At 42.6% G+C, this 15,291-nt stretch overlaps 1 protein-coding gene across 1 annotated transcript in view; it reads right to left on the bottom strand.

Moving 5' to 3' along the window:
* BPGM (bisphosphoglycerate mutase) overlaps positions 1–10,516 on the bottom strand; it is a 77,172-nt gene extending 66,656 nt beyond the window's left edge. Inside the window, exon 1 of the mRNA XM_088834672.1 lies at positions 10,476–10,516. The gene's annotated coding sequence lies outside the window, so the exon portion shown is untranslated. The remainder of the gene's footprint in view (positions 1–10,475) is intronic.
* Positions 10,517–15,291: the final 4,775 nt, after the last annotated feature.

The following is a 15,291-nucleotide window of genomic DNA, read 5'->3' as shown; positions in this document are numbered from 1 at the left end:
AGGAATAATCCCCAAAACCAAGGAACTCTGTCCCACATATTTAAGTTCATGTAGTCAGCTACTTGCTTTCTCAAAGCAAATTGATATCATGTATATTATTCCCAGCATTTTAAGATACTTCTGTGTATAATTTTTAAAAATCCTTAATGTATTGGTGTTTTGGTTTTACTCACCTTTGCCCATCTTTGGAAACAAAAATGGAAAGCAAGGTTAATTTTGCTGAAGAAAGAAAGAGGGCTGATGCTGGTGTGTGTATAGGCATGCATGCATGTTTGGACCCAGGAGACCTGTGGGTTTGCTCTCCACACTCTCTTCCTTCAAAAACATGAACACAGCAACAACTAAAATATTCTGGCAAGTTCAGGTTTATGGATGTGATATGGGTTGAAAAGTTTGGTAAACAATTCCCCTTAATATTTTTAAAAGTCAAGAATCAGAAGAGTATCACAAAATTGAAATGTCAGGGTCCCACGGCTCAAGATGCTAGAAATCTTCTGGCATCAAGAAAAATTTTACTTCTCTAGCCATTAAAATATTTCTTCTTAAATCCTAATCCCAAATCCAGAGATTCAGACCTGAATCTTGGCTCCATAGCCCCCATTCAAATAAGTGTCTTCCAGGTAATTCAATATAAATTTCACTGTTCTTTTTTTCAAAAATGCTCTAATTCCTACTTGTTAAGGACTGAACCTTATTCTAATTTCATGTTTAATTGAATGAAATATACTCTGTGGTTTATATAAAGAACCTAGTGCTGGAGGTTTGTCTCACTATCGTTTTAGAGAAATCCTTGATTCAACATAGAGCAATGCAAAGATACATTTTGATCCAGTCTTAGACTTTTCCCAGGTCTTTGGAAAGGACCCTGATGCTAGGAAAGATTGAGCGCAAGAGAAGGGGACTGCAGAGGATGAGGTGGTTGGACAGCATCACTGACTCAATGGACATATGAAGTGAAATTTGCTCAGTCAGGTCCAACTCTTTGTTCCTGGAGTGGGTAGCTGTTCCCTTCTCCAGAGGATCTTCCCAATCCAGGGATCAAACCCAGGTCTCCTGCATTGCAGGCAGATTCTTTACCAGCTGAGCCACCAGGGAAGACCAAGAATACTGGTGTGGGTAGCCTATCCCTTCTCCAGCAGATCTTCCTGAGCCAGGAATTGAACCGGGATCTCCTCCATCACAGGTGGATTCTTTACCAGCTGAGCTATCAGGGAAGCCCTAGTTTGACCAAATTCCAGGAGATTGTGAAGGACAGGGAAGCCTGGCATGCTGCAGTCCATGGGGTCTCAAAGAGTCAGACACAACTTATCAGACTTTCTAATCCTCCATCTCTTTGCTCATCAATTCTCAACAGAGGACTTTGTACACTTCTTGTAACCAATATCCTTGGTTACAAGGATAAATGTAATACCTTTTTCACCTTCCCTCCCCACCCATGGGAGGAAACTGGGACAAGCGTTAATAAACACCTACTCTGGTTATTCTTTGATTCTCCCCACATCCATTCTCTGTTCCCCTCTGATATGTTTTTTGTTGTGGGAGGCTGGCCTCTGTGAACTATGTCACCCTCTGACCAGTGGGAGATACCAGCAAGAGACAAGACTGTCGGAAGAGAGAGATGCCAGGGTGTTTATTCCCTCCCACTCTCTGCTCCACGGTGGTTCTATCAATGGCCTGATCACCCAAACTACAGTTATGGTTGGGCAATCCCTCTTGACTCCAGCTGTCAACCAGGCTCTGGTAATAGGGTTGTCTCCCTTTGCTGTTCAGGCTGGGGATTGCAACAGCCCTCTGTGTCTCATTTCTGGGCGGTCTCAATATCCCTCACTGGCAATAAATGGTTCCTTTATAGAAAAGCCTCTGCACAACAAAGTTGAGCATGCTGTCTAGTTGTTGCTCTCATGTTTGTGCTCAATCGCTAAGTTGTGTCCACCTCTTTGTGACCCCCTGGACTGTAGCCTGATGGGCTTCTCTGTCCATAGGATATTCCAGGCAAGAATACTGGAGTGGGTTGCCATTTTCTCCTCCAGGGATCTTTCCAACACAGGAACCGAACCTGCTTCTCTAGCATTTACTGCATTGGTAGGCAGATTCTTTACCACTGAGCCACCTGGAAAACCCCCTATTTGTTGCTTAGCCCCTGGCTAATACAGCCTCCTACCTTCTAGTTTTCAGCAGTCTATGATGCAGTGACAGGTCTAGGGATCACAGTTATCTCTTTGAACCTGGAATCAAGTAAGTACCTATGCAGATAAAGACATCACATTTCCCTCTGAGCACTCCTAATACTCAGAGGGAAACCTGATATCAAAACTAAATAAAAAAAGAGTAAAAACACAGAAGTGTTTTTCAGAAGCACACTGTGCCGTTTGATCTAGAAGCTCATAAAAAAATGTTTGCATCTTCTAGGGTCAAGAATGGTATTTTCTGGGAACTGAAACAGAACTGGGGAAAATCTGGTCATTTGTGGAACTATTGGTATATATATATCTGTTAGCTATGGTCCCCCCATTCTGTGTAACAATCCACTCCAAAACTCAGTATCTTAAGATGATCATCATTTAATCTCACAAAACCACAGGTCAGCTGGGCAGTGGCTCTTCATCTTCTTTAGATGGGTCACTAGTTAAGACACGTTCTCGTGGCGATGACAGAAGTGCAAGAGGCAAGTCCAACCACTCAAGCAAGTGTGAAGCCCCTGTTTGTGTCACTTCTGCCAAAGCAAGTCACATGGCCAAGGCCAAGGTCAAGGAGTGAAAGGGAGAGTGCATAAATATTTTTGAAAATCTACTACAGCAGGTGAAGTAAACTACAGAAAACTCACTCAAAGGCAGGCTACAATTTGTTCAATAAAATGGAGGAGAATTGGGGTTTGTTTACCTCTTATGCATCAAAAGTGAACTAGAGTGACTTTTTAAAATAGCAGGCTAAATTTCTTGGCGTTAATTTTGGTTGGGCTGAGTCTTCGTTGCTGCATGGGCTTTCTCTAGTTGCCGTGAGCAGGGGTTACTCTTCATTGTGGTGTAAGAGCTTCTCATTGGGTTGGCTTCTTTTGTCATGGAGCACTGGCTTGAGGTGCTCAGGCTTCAGTAGCTGCAGCACTCAGGCTCACTAGTTAAGGTTTGCAGGCTTTAGTTGCATGTGGAATCTTCCCAGACTAGGGATTGAACCCGTGTGTCCTGCATTAATAGGCAGATTCTTAACCACTATACCACCAGGGAAGTTGTAGAAAGTTTCTTAATGCAGAGATGATATTGCCTTAGAAACAGAGGCATTTGGAGTTTCCAGGTATTAATGTTATGGAGATTCAATATTATGTTATTGTTATGGAGATTCCATGATCTGTTCATGACTAAACTGGGATGACCAGACTTGACACCTGAATCTAGCCTTGTCTATCTTTTTTTTCCCTTGCAAGTTTCAAATACCAAAAGAATTACTCTCATTCTGAATCCTGGCATGAAAATCAGCACATCCTACTGAATATGCTTGCTAGTAATTGCACAATCTGGATATCCAAAAAAAAAGGTCAAAGGGTCTAAAATGAATACTTCCTTACCTGCACAGGCTCTTCGTAATTAGTGACTGATTTATTCAACTTGGAAGGTGTTAAAGTGAAAGATTCTAATAGCTCTCACCAGTTTAATATATACCAATAATAACAGAATAGGAAAAACAAGAGATCTTTTCAAGAAAATTAGAGATATCAAGGGAACATTTCATGCAAAGATGGGCTCCATAAAGGACAGGAATGGTATGGACCTAACAGAAGCAGAAGATTAAGAAGAGGTGGCAAGAATACACAGAAGAACTGTACAAAAAAGAGCTTCACAACGAAGATAATCACGATGGCGTGATCACTCACCTGGAGCCAGACATCTTGGAATGTGAAGTCAAGTGGGCCTTAGAAAGCATCACTATGAACAAAGCTAGAGGTGATGGAATTCCAATTGAGCTATTTCAAATCCTGAAAAATGATGCTGTGAAAGTGCTGCACTCAACATGCCAGCAAATTTGGAAAACTCAGCAGTGGCCACAGGACTGGAAAAGGTCAGTCTTCATTCCAATCCCAAAGAAAAGGAATGCCAAAGAATGCTCAAACTACCGCACAATTGCACTCATCTCACACGCTAGTAAAATTATGCTCAAAATTCTCCAAGCCAGGCTTCAGCAATATGTGAACCGTGAACTTCCAGATGTTCAAGCAGGTTTTAGAAAAGGCAGAGGCACCAGAGATCAAATTGCCAACATCCGCTGGATCATGGAGAAAGCAAGACAGTTCCAGAAAAACATCTATTTCTGCTTCGTTGACTATGCCAAAGCCTTTGACTGTGTGGATCACAATAAACTGTGGAACATTCTGAAAGAGATGGGAATTGCAGACCACCTGACCTGCCTCTTGAGAAACCTGTATGCAGGTCAGGAAGCAACAGTTACAACTGGACATGGAACAACAGACTGGTCCCAAATAGGAAAAGGAGTCCGTCAAGGTTGTATATTGTCACCCTGCTTATTTAATTTATATGCAGAGTACATCATGAGGAACGCTGGGCTGGAAGAAGCACAAGCTGGAATCAAGATTGCTGGGAGAAATAGCAATAACCTCGGATATGCAGATGACACCACCCTTATGGCAGAAAGTGAAGAGGAACTCAAAAGCCTCTTGATGAAAGTGAAAGAGGAGAGTGAAAAGGTTGGCTTGAAGCTCAACATTCAGAAAACTAAGACCATGGCATCTGGTCCCATCACTTCATGGGAAATAGGTGGGGAATCAGTGGAAACAGTGTCAGACTTTCTTTTTTTTGGCTCCAAAATCACTGCAGATGCTGATTGCAGCCATGAAATTAAAAGACGCTTACTCCTTGGAAGGAAAGTTATGACCAGCCTAGACAGCATATTAAAAAGCAGAGACATTACTTTGCCAACCAAGGTCCCTCTAGTCAAGGCTATGGTTTTTCCCGTGGTCATGTATGGATGTGAGAGTTGGCCTGTGAAGAAATCTGATCGCCGAAGAATTGATGCTTTTGAACTGTGGTGCTGGAGAGGACTCTTGAGAGTCCCTTGGACTGCAAGGAGATCCAACCAATCCATTCTAAAGGAGATCAATCCTGGGTGTTCATTGGAAGGACTGATGCTAAAGCTGGAACTGCAATACTTTGGCCACCTCATGCATCGAGTTGACTCACTGGAAAAGAATCTGATGCTAGGAAGGATTGGGGGTGGGAGGAGACGGGGACGACAGAGAATGAGATGGCTGGATAGCATCACCGACTCGACGGACATGAGTTTGAGTGAACTCCGGGAGTTGGTGATAGACAGGGAGGCCTGGCGTGCTGTGATTCATGGGGTCGCAAAGAGTCGGACACGACTGAGCGACTGAACTGAATCTTTTTAGCCCAAGGAGGTGGGGAAGTGCATCCCTTGCGTAGGATTGAAATGGAGCAAAAAGTCCTTAATTATCTTGGTCATCTTTGGGAAGGAAAGCATTGTTTAAAGTGGTGAACCCAGCAAAGAAAAACCAGCTAGAAAATCAGCAAGAAATCTTCATTATTCTCCTAGCAGTGTGTCAACCCAATGAGTGTTTATAAATGATTAGTTAATTTCGAAAGAAACATTAGCTTGGTATTCTAGCTATTAAGGGTCAGTGTAGAAATTGACGGTAGAGAAATATTAATATAGCTTGCAGTCATGACAAACCATGCAGATGAGATGATACTGGGACTGCATTTGGAGAATAAATCAGATTGAATAGATAAAGGAAAAGGAAAATGCAATAGGAAACAAAGTGTGAGTAAAGTTTGGAGTGAGGAATGAACAGGATATGTGGAGTAGATTGTAGGGGATAGTGAGACCATCTTGATCAAGACGGGGAAGTTGTCATGAATTAGGTGAGACAGATTGTACTACCAGGTTATGAGGGTCTTAATAGGCAAAGGCATTTCGATGTTATGTGGTGGATGTTTGAAACTGTTGGATTTCTTGGTGGGGAAATTATTTTAGTGCAAACATCTCTGGTGTTTTTCTTGTGACTCTAGGACAGCTTTTGACTTGATAGTAATGACTGTGGTCAATGAAACAGGAGATGATTCATGCGTATTTTGACTTCTTTACAAATTTGTTTTGCGCCTGAATCATAGGAAGAGTCTGAAGGCTTTTCCCATGATTTTTGTTGGCAGCAGCTGTATGTTCCCATGGGAACACACATACTTACCTGTCCAAACCTTCCTCTTTTATTTATGCCCTCAGCTTTGTTCACTTGGATGTTTTCATCTCTTCTGTGGAGCATATTCACATAAAAGCTTAAAGCACAGCCTATTTTTCTTTCACAATTGAGGATTCACATCTTCAAATACATAAAACTCCAAACCAAATATGATGGAAGGAGGTATGTGGATAGACCATGGAGTGGTAATGTCACTTTGAACACCATCTTCGGTAAACATTTTAGCTTTCTGAAGTGATCAGATGAAGGAAAGATGGCTCAGTGATCTTTGGTAGCTAATTCTGGAAAGCTTTTGCTAAATTCTAATCCAAAATAGAAAGAATCTCCCTTGCTCTTGAACGAAGCTTGGAGTGCTGGGAGTAACATTGCCCTTTTCATCTCCTAGAGAGAAGTTCTCCTCTGATCATAACAACAAATCAGCAAACACTTACTGAACTTTTTACTTATAGAGGACACATTAATTTCTATGTCACTTTGTTCCTTTGCCAAATTCCAATGACTTGAAATCCAAAATAGATGAGGTTAAATAAGAGCAGTTGTATATTTTTGAGAAACTCTTGAGTTTAGTTACTATAGATTTTCTAAGCTATTGCTCTCCTTAGTTTATTTAAAAAAAAAAAATCTACTGAGCTAGCTTCCAGACTAAGTGCTGATGATTCAGACACGAATAACACTTCCTCTGGAGTGTTTCAGGTAAGACAAATACATAACGAATAAGCCACAATAAAATTTAATAAGTCCTTTAACTGAAGTGCGCGAATTCTGTGGTAACGGTGAAGAAAACCACTCTGTGGTTACAGGGTGGCTGTCACAGAAGCCATTCGGGCAAGTCTCAAAGTGGGAGCAGGGGCTCCCTAAGTGGAGTAGGAGCACTTAAGGTGAGAATAGAATGAGTGAAAACACGGGAACGCCAAAGTGCAGCGCTGGCTGTTATTTCTTTTCATTCCAGAAGACAAAGGTCAGAAATCCAGGGAGAGACAAGTGTCTGGGAGTTTGCCCTCAAGGATGCTCTTCTCAGCTCAGACATGCTGCAAGCAGAAATTTCAGGACTGCAGAATCAGACTGATTAAATCACAGGGCAGGACTTCCCGGGGAGCAAAATACTTGCAAACACTTTCATGGAAATGGGATAATGGACTCAAGATAACTGCAGGTTTCCCAGACTATCAGGAAACATGATTTCTGGAGGAGGAGCCATATTCTTCCAGAAGGAACCTTAAGGAAATGCCCCAAGGTTTAGGAACTTTGAATGGTCCCAGCCGCCTTCTACAGTCCCCTGTGGTTTTCCTGACCACACACTCTTCCCTTTATTAATCTGCGAGTTCACTCCCCGTATTGGTTTCCTAGGGCTACCATAACAGGTTACCACAAACGAGGCTTAATACAAGAGAAATTTATTCTCTGGTAGTTACGGAGACCCGAAGTCTGAGACAAGGGTGTGAGCAGGAGTGATTCCTTATGAAAACTCTGAGGGGGAATCTGTTCTGTGCTGCTCCCCTAGTTTCTGATAATGACCAGAAATCCCAGCACTCCAGCCTCTGCCTCCACCTTCAGAACACCTTCTTCCCTCTGTCTCTGTGTGTCTCAAAGCTCCTTCTCCCCTCTCTTTATCTGTTCACCAGTCATTAGCTTTGGGGCCCATCCTAAATCCAGGTTGCGCTCATCCCAAGATTCTCAAATATATCTGCAGAGGTTCTATTTTCAAGCAAGGCTGAATCCACAGTTTCCAGGAATCAGAACCTGGACATACCTTTTGGGGGAACAGGATTCAATTTACTATGTCTCCCCCTTTTACAGCCCACATCTGATGTCTTCTGAGCACTTGTTTATGAGCTGTTAGACCCTGTGCAGAAGCTGGGCACTGGGACGGAAAGACACAGTATCATCGTAACTCCCACTGGCAAGGAGTAAAACAAAGGTCCAGATTATCCAGCTCTAGATCTCCAAGAGTTTTCTTACTAGAATCTTTGACCAGAAGCTCATCCAAGATGTGAACACTAACTGTAAAAGGTTCAGAGTAAAAATTTCTATTGCAAAAATGTGGGGCTACCTCAAACACACCTTTTTTTCCCTTCTTTTTTTGTTTTTTACAATCTCTATGGTTGTCACATATTCAGCCTCTTGTGAATGACAACAGATTATTTACAACACTAACAGTTAAATGGCAAGTTGGGTTCTGATCCCTTAGCTAATCAGTAGCTACACAGTCCCCCAGAGCCAAGAGGTTCAGCACGGAAGTTCAGTTCACTACTTTTATTGAGGGTAGAGGGGTTCGCTGATTGTTTCCTGCAAAATCCCTGATGAGTTTTTGCAGAGCAACACTTTCAAAATGGGTGGAGTAAAGCTACTTCTGCTTTGCTTCCCTGCAAATCACTTTTTTTCTGTTGGCTTATAACGTATTCCCAAGATTTTGGAATTTAGAATGACTTTCCCAAGAAAATTTTATTTCTTAGCAAATTACTATTTAATGTCTTCCAGGAGCAAGATTACAGGTTTGGGATTGTAAAGCCTGCTCAAGCTTGGTCAAATCTAATTTCTCCTACTCCATGCCTGCATGCAAGCAGCTGACCACAGCTGGAGAAAGACTGCCCGGTGCTGACTGCTCCGACTTTAAATTAGTGATCACTAAGCTCAAGCGGTCTTTTGGTGCTACCTGGTCATTTCTCTCCACATGTCTCATCTACTCCCAATCCTGAATGACTGTTTCACACCTTCTTCTCTCCCCTCAATTCTTCAACAGCTCTTTCTCCTCAGTTCTCAGATAGCAACTGACTTCCTTGTTTCTGTGAAAAATACTGCAATTCAGAAGAGAATTTCCACACACTCCCTTGCTATCCACACCCACTGCCCTCTCTCTGTTACTCTAGAATGTGTGCTCCCAAGGAAGCTCCTACAGGTTCCGCCTTAGTCCCACTCCCTCTCACTTACTGATGGCATCACGTCTGTCGTTCTCCCTCTTAGCCCTGCATCATCAGCTTTTTTCCCTCTCGACTGGATGCACCGTCAACATGCAAGCCTGCTGCAACACTCACCATCTTAAACACATACACCTCTATTTTGACCCCCGACCCCACTCTCCAGACACTGTTCAGTGTTTCTGTACAAAACTATTTGAAAAAGTTGTCTCTACAGGCTGTGTCCTCTCTTTTCTTTTGAACTCACTCTCTGTCCTGAATCACACCTCCAGAATTGATCCTGTCAAGATCACCATGGCCTGCAAATTGCTGAATCCAATGGACAATCTCCAGTCCTCACTCTAGCTGGCCCTTCTGCAGTATTTGACACAGTTACTGTCTTCCTCCTGTTAGGAGCACTTTCAAAAAAATTTTTATAACTTTTAATTTTATATTGGACTATAGCCCATTAACAGTGCTGTGATAGTTTCAGGTGGACAGCAAAAGGACTCAGCCATACATATACATGTATTCATTCTCTCTCAAGGGCTTCCCTGATAGTTCAGTTGGTAAAGAATCCACCTGCAATTCAGGAAACCCCGGTTTGATTCCTGGGTCAGGAAGATCCCCTGGAGAAGGGATTGGCTACCCACTCCAGTATTCCTGGGCTTCCCTTGTGGCTCAGCTGGTAAAGAATCCGCCTGCAATGTGGGAGACCTGGGTTCGATTCCTGGGTTGGGAAGATCCCCTGGAGAAGGGATCGGCTACCCACTCCAGTATTCCTGGGCTTCCCTTGTGGCTCAGCTGGTAAAGAATCCGCCTGCAATGTGGGAGACCTGGGTTCGATTCCTGGGTTGGGAAGATCCCCTGGAGAAGGGAAAGGCTACCCACTCTAGTATTCTGGCCTGGAGAATTCTGTGGACTGTATAGTCTGTGAGGTCGCAGAGTCAGACAAGACTGACTTTCACATTCTCCCCCAAACTTTCCTCCCATCCAGGCTGCCACATAACACTGAGTAGAACTCCCTGTACTATTACAGTAGGTCCTTGTTGGTTATCCATTGTAAATACAGCAGAGTGTACATGTCCATCCCAAACTCCCTAACCATCCCTTCCCGATCCTTCCACCCTGGGAAGCGTAAGTTAGTTCAGCACTTTTCAAGCTTGCCTTCCAGGACTCCATTCTGTTTTTCACTGACCTCTCCTCAGTCTCCTTTGCTGCTTCCTCCTCTTCTTCTTGACCTCTCAATGGCAGAATACTAGAGACACTGGACACCTCTTCTAACTTCACTCACTCTTGGGGTGATACTAGATCATTTCATGCTGTGGCTGCCCCACCAGTATTCCTTTAGGACTCACCTCTCCACACAGAAGGCTATTGCTGGGAACTTTTCTTCTGATTCTCCCGGTTGGTGGCCCAGGGAGTGAGGAAGCTGGGAGTGCTGCGGCGTTAACGCCCCCCAGAGCAGTCTTCAGCCCAGGATGGACACCGGTTTGGCAGGTAATTCTCGGGTAACTTTCCAGTCCCTCAGTTAGGATCCCTGTTACGGAGTCCAGGCTCACTCTGCTCACCACACAACAGGCCAGTAAATTGGAAGACAAGCTGTTGAGGCAAGGAACAATGACTTTAATCAGAAAGCTAGCAGACCGAGAAGATGACACAGTAGTGCCTCAAAAACACTATCTTCTCAGTCCAAATTCCGGCTCCTTTTATACAGAAGAATGGAAGGGGGCGGGCCCACTGCGATCCCAACCAGTGGCTGAGTGGAACAGCGGACTGTCACTCACAGTCGTTCCCTGGGAGGAGGGACCCACTTGCAACGCCGCCCAATGACTGAGCGGGACTGCTAACGGTCCCTCCCTAACAGCCAGGCACCTGCCCTGCCCCATTCCATTCCTTTGAAGCCTATCCTACCCTCTCTCCAGGAATCCCACGATGGGACAAATTTCAGTTGCTGACAGAGATAGCATATTTCATAATGCACCTTTTATTAGCTCTCTTCCTTTCCCCATCTCACTTCTTCACTGATAATTCTTGGACTCTCCTCACAAATAAACGATTTGCACTCAAATTCTTGTCAGGGTCTGCTTGGGGCTTACCAGGTGGCGCTAGTGGTAAAGAACCCACCTGCCAATTCAGGAGATGTAAGAGACTCACGTTCGATCCCTGGGTTGGGGAGATTCCCTGGAGAAGGAAATGGCAACCCACTCCAGTATTCTTTTTTTTTTTCTAATTATTTATTTATTTGCATTACAATAGTTTAATATGAACAATCAGAACTAATGAACAGTATAACAATATTTTACAACTGAAATAATTAAAATAAACTATAAAATTACTACATAAAACAGGTCTGATCTAGCTTATTTACTTTCTATAATCTCTTCAGTGCTGCAAAACCATTTATTTCTTTTTTTTTTTATGTTTTAAGAAACACTTCGTCTTTTTGTATTGCTTTCTTTTTCATCACAATAATAGAAATATAACACCATATATCACTGTAAAACACATTTCCACATAAATGCTGATAAGCACAAAATATTTTTCATCATTTACATTTTAACTGTAATAATATATGGCAGGATTAAAGCTGCATCCATCATGTGTCTAACTAACCTTGCTGTAATGAATTTTTAAATGTAATGGTTTCTGTTGCAAAGTACAATCGTACATAATGTCTAGTGACACAGTACGCTGGTGAATGGGTGGTTTTGGAAAATGGAAATGCAACTTCATTTTTAATTAGATTAATAAACTTCACCACCTCCACCTCCACCTCCAGCCAGCTTCCCAACCCTCCCTCCCACCACCATTATTTATTTATTTATTTATTTTAAATGAGGCTTTTAATTAATGTTTGACAGAGCTGATTCAGGTTGAATAGACTAAATTTCTTTAAACAAACTTACTTATACTCCAGAGTCCTTTAAAAACTTAATAGCATTTATACATTGAAGGTATTTGATTTTCTTGTAACTAGCACTTCAAATGCAACAAGCATTTGAAGCAACAAGCATTTGACCCAACAAGTAAAACTTTCTACAGTTCATAACTTTTATAAATAAAATAAATTAAATGTACAGTGAATAAGTTCTCTGAAATATTTCAATATTTCTGCAGGTTCAGTAACATCATAAAATACATATCAACTAAAATTCACAAATCTAAAAACCTGTTAGGCATTTTTAGGCGTTTTAAGTTGGAAATGAAGACCAATGTTACATCGTAATATGCCAATTACAAATAGTACTTCAAATAGCAAATACTACAGTTTGTCCCAAACTTTAAAAACTATTCATGAACTCAACACTGAACTATTGATGGCTATGAGAATTGTTTCCTAGCCTTTTTGAAAATTTCAACCCATTTACGTTTAAGGTAATTATTGATAAGTATGATCCCATAGCCATTTTCTTTATTGCTTTGGGTTCAAGTTTATACACTCTTTCTGTGTTTCCTGTCTATAGAAGATCCTTTAGCATTTGTTGGAGAGCTGGTTTGGTGATGCTGAATTCCCTCAGCTTTTGCTTGTCTGTAAAGCTTTTGATTTCTCCTTCATATTTGAATGAGATCCTTGCTGGGTATAGTAATCTGGGCTGTAGGGTATTTTCTTTCATCACTTTAAGTATGTCTTGCCACTCCCTTCTGGCCTGAAGAGTTTCTGTTGAAAGATCAGCTGTTATCCTTATGGGAATCCCCTTATGTGTTATTTGCTGCTTTTTCCTTGCTGCTTTTAAGATTTGTTCTTTGTGTTTGATCTTTGTTAATTTGATTAATATGTGTCTTGGAGTATTTCGCCTTGGGTTTATCCTGTTGGGGACTCTCAGGGTTTCTTGGACTTGGGTGATTATTTCTTTCCCTATTTTAGGGAAGTTTTCAACTATTATCTCTTCAAGTATTCTCTCATGGTCTTTCATTTTGTCTTCTTCTTCTGGGACTCCTATGATTCGAATGTTGGAGCATTTAACATTGTCCCAGAGGGCTCTAATATTGTCCTCATTTCTTTTAATTCGTTTTTCTTTTTTCCTCTCTGTTTCATTTATTTCTACAATTCTATCTTCTAGTTCGCTAATCCTGTCTTCTGCCTCTGTTATTCTATTGTTTGTTCCCTCCAGAGTGTTTCTGATCTCATCTATTGCATTATTCATTGTATACTGACTCTTTTTTATTTCTTCTAAGTCCTTATTAAATCTTTCTTCCATCTTCTCAATCCTTTTCTCCAGGTTATTTATCTGTAACTCCATTTTGCTTTCAAGATTTTGAATAATTTTCACCATCAAAATTTGAAATTCTTTATCAGGTAAATTCCCTATATCTTCTTCTTTTGTTTGTGTTGGTGGGCAATTATCTTGTTCCTTTACTTGCTGGGTATTTCTCTGCCTCTTCATCTTGCTTATATTGCTTTGCTTGGGGTGGCCTTTCCCTCTTCTTGCAGTTTGTGGAGTTCTTTTTATTACGTAGTTTCTTCGCTGTGTGTGGGGTTGGACGGGTGACTTGTCCGGGTTCCCTGGTTAGGGAAGCATGTGTCGGTGTTCTGGTGGGTGGAGCTGGATTACTTCTCTCTCCTTTAGAAGACAATGGGCTGCTTTTCTGGGAGCCTGATGTCCTCTGCCAGTATTCAGAAGTTGTTTTGTGGACTTTACTCCGTGTTCAAATGTTCTTTTGATGAATTTGTGGGGGAGAAAGTGGTCTTGCCGTCTTATCCCTCCTTCATCTTGTTCCTTCCTCCCCAGAACACTGGATTCTTATATTCCACTTGGTCATGGAGTATCTCTTCCCAGCTGCTCCAGCAAAGTGCAGCCGCTGTACCTTACCTTGGATGAGGGGTATCTCCTCAAGGCCGCGCCTCCTGCTTTGAATGTAGATCAGCTCCTCTCGGCCCTCCGGTGCCCAAGCAGCCACCGCCTCCTGGACGTGGTACAGCTCCTCTCGGCCACCGCCCTAACCCTGGGCGCGGGGCAGCTCCTCTCAGCCACGATTCTGCACGTGGTCGGTTGCGCCGGAGCCGGGCGTCTCCCGCGTCTGCGCCGCCGGAGCCGGGCGTCTCTCGCCCGGATATGTGCTTTAAAAAGTTGCTCCAGTATTCTTGCCTAGAGAATTCTAAGGACAGAGGAGCCTGGAAGTATAGTCCATAGGGTCGCAAAGAGTCAGACGCGACTGAAGCGAGTTGGCACGCACACTTCCAGGGAAACCCGAACTAAGACAAATACTAATTATATACCAACGACTGTCATATTTATATCTCCAGTTCAAACATCTGTCAGATCCCCAAGTCACTATATTCAGTAGCCTTCCCCCGCAGCTCTGCGTGGATGTCTAATATCCATTTCAGAATTACTGTGTCTCTAAGTGAGTTCCCAATTTCCCCTCCAAACCTGCACTGCTGAAGTTGAGGTCACTCCTTTCCTGTGTACATATAACCCAACAGCGTTATCTGTTGTCTCCATCTTATGTTCAAATCCTACCTTTCCTGTACCCATTGAGCCCTCATTCAAGCTGCCTTACCCTGTGTATTGAGATAATGTCCAAACAGTTTTTCTGTCTTGGCTTCTTGCCCCATTAAGGTTTCTTTTGCTCAGCAGCCACAAGGATCCTCTTAAGCCAGTCAGATCATGTCACTCTGATCAAAACTTGCCAATGACTTCATCTCAGGGCAAAAGCCAAAGTCCATCATATGGCATAGAAAGCCCTCTGTGGTATGCTGCCTGTCTTTCCCTTGATCTCATCTCCTAACACTCTCCTTCCCTTTTCTGCTTTAGGATCAGTGATTCCATGTGCCCCATACATGCTCCTTTCTAGGACCTTGGCACTCTTTTCCCCTGAAATCTGGAACATTCTTATTCTGAATAACCGCATGGTTTGCTTCTTCTTTAAAGTCCCTTCTGAAATGTCACCTTATTTAGAAGGGACTTCTTTGTAGGGTGTGAGGTACATGTTATCTGATCATGCCCTTGCCCGACTCTGCTTTCTCCTGCATGCTGCTTTTCTCACACTCCAATGTTAGTTGGCTTCTGGTTGGATTCAGTCAACTTAGGAGACTGGAGAGTTGGAAGAAGGAAAAGAGAAAGTGAAATTGTGTCTGACTCTTTGTGACCCCATGGTTTGTACAGTCCATGGAATCCTCCAGGCCAGAATACTGGAAAGGGTAGCCTTTCCCTTTTCCAGGGGAATCTT

Source organism: Moschus berezovskii, chromosome 3 (genome assembly GCF_049115385.1).
Source record: "Moschus berezovskii isolate FMDL1 chromosome 3, NW_MosBer_1.0, whole genome shotgun sequence".
Taxonomy (NCBI): Eukaryota; Metazoa; Chordata; class Mammalia; order Artiodactyla; family Moschidae; genus Moschus; species Moschus berezovskii.
Note: the sequence above shows the minus strand (reverse complement) of the source record. Positions and strands in the feature narration are given on the sequence as shown.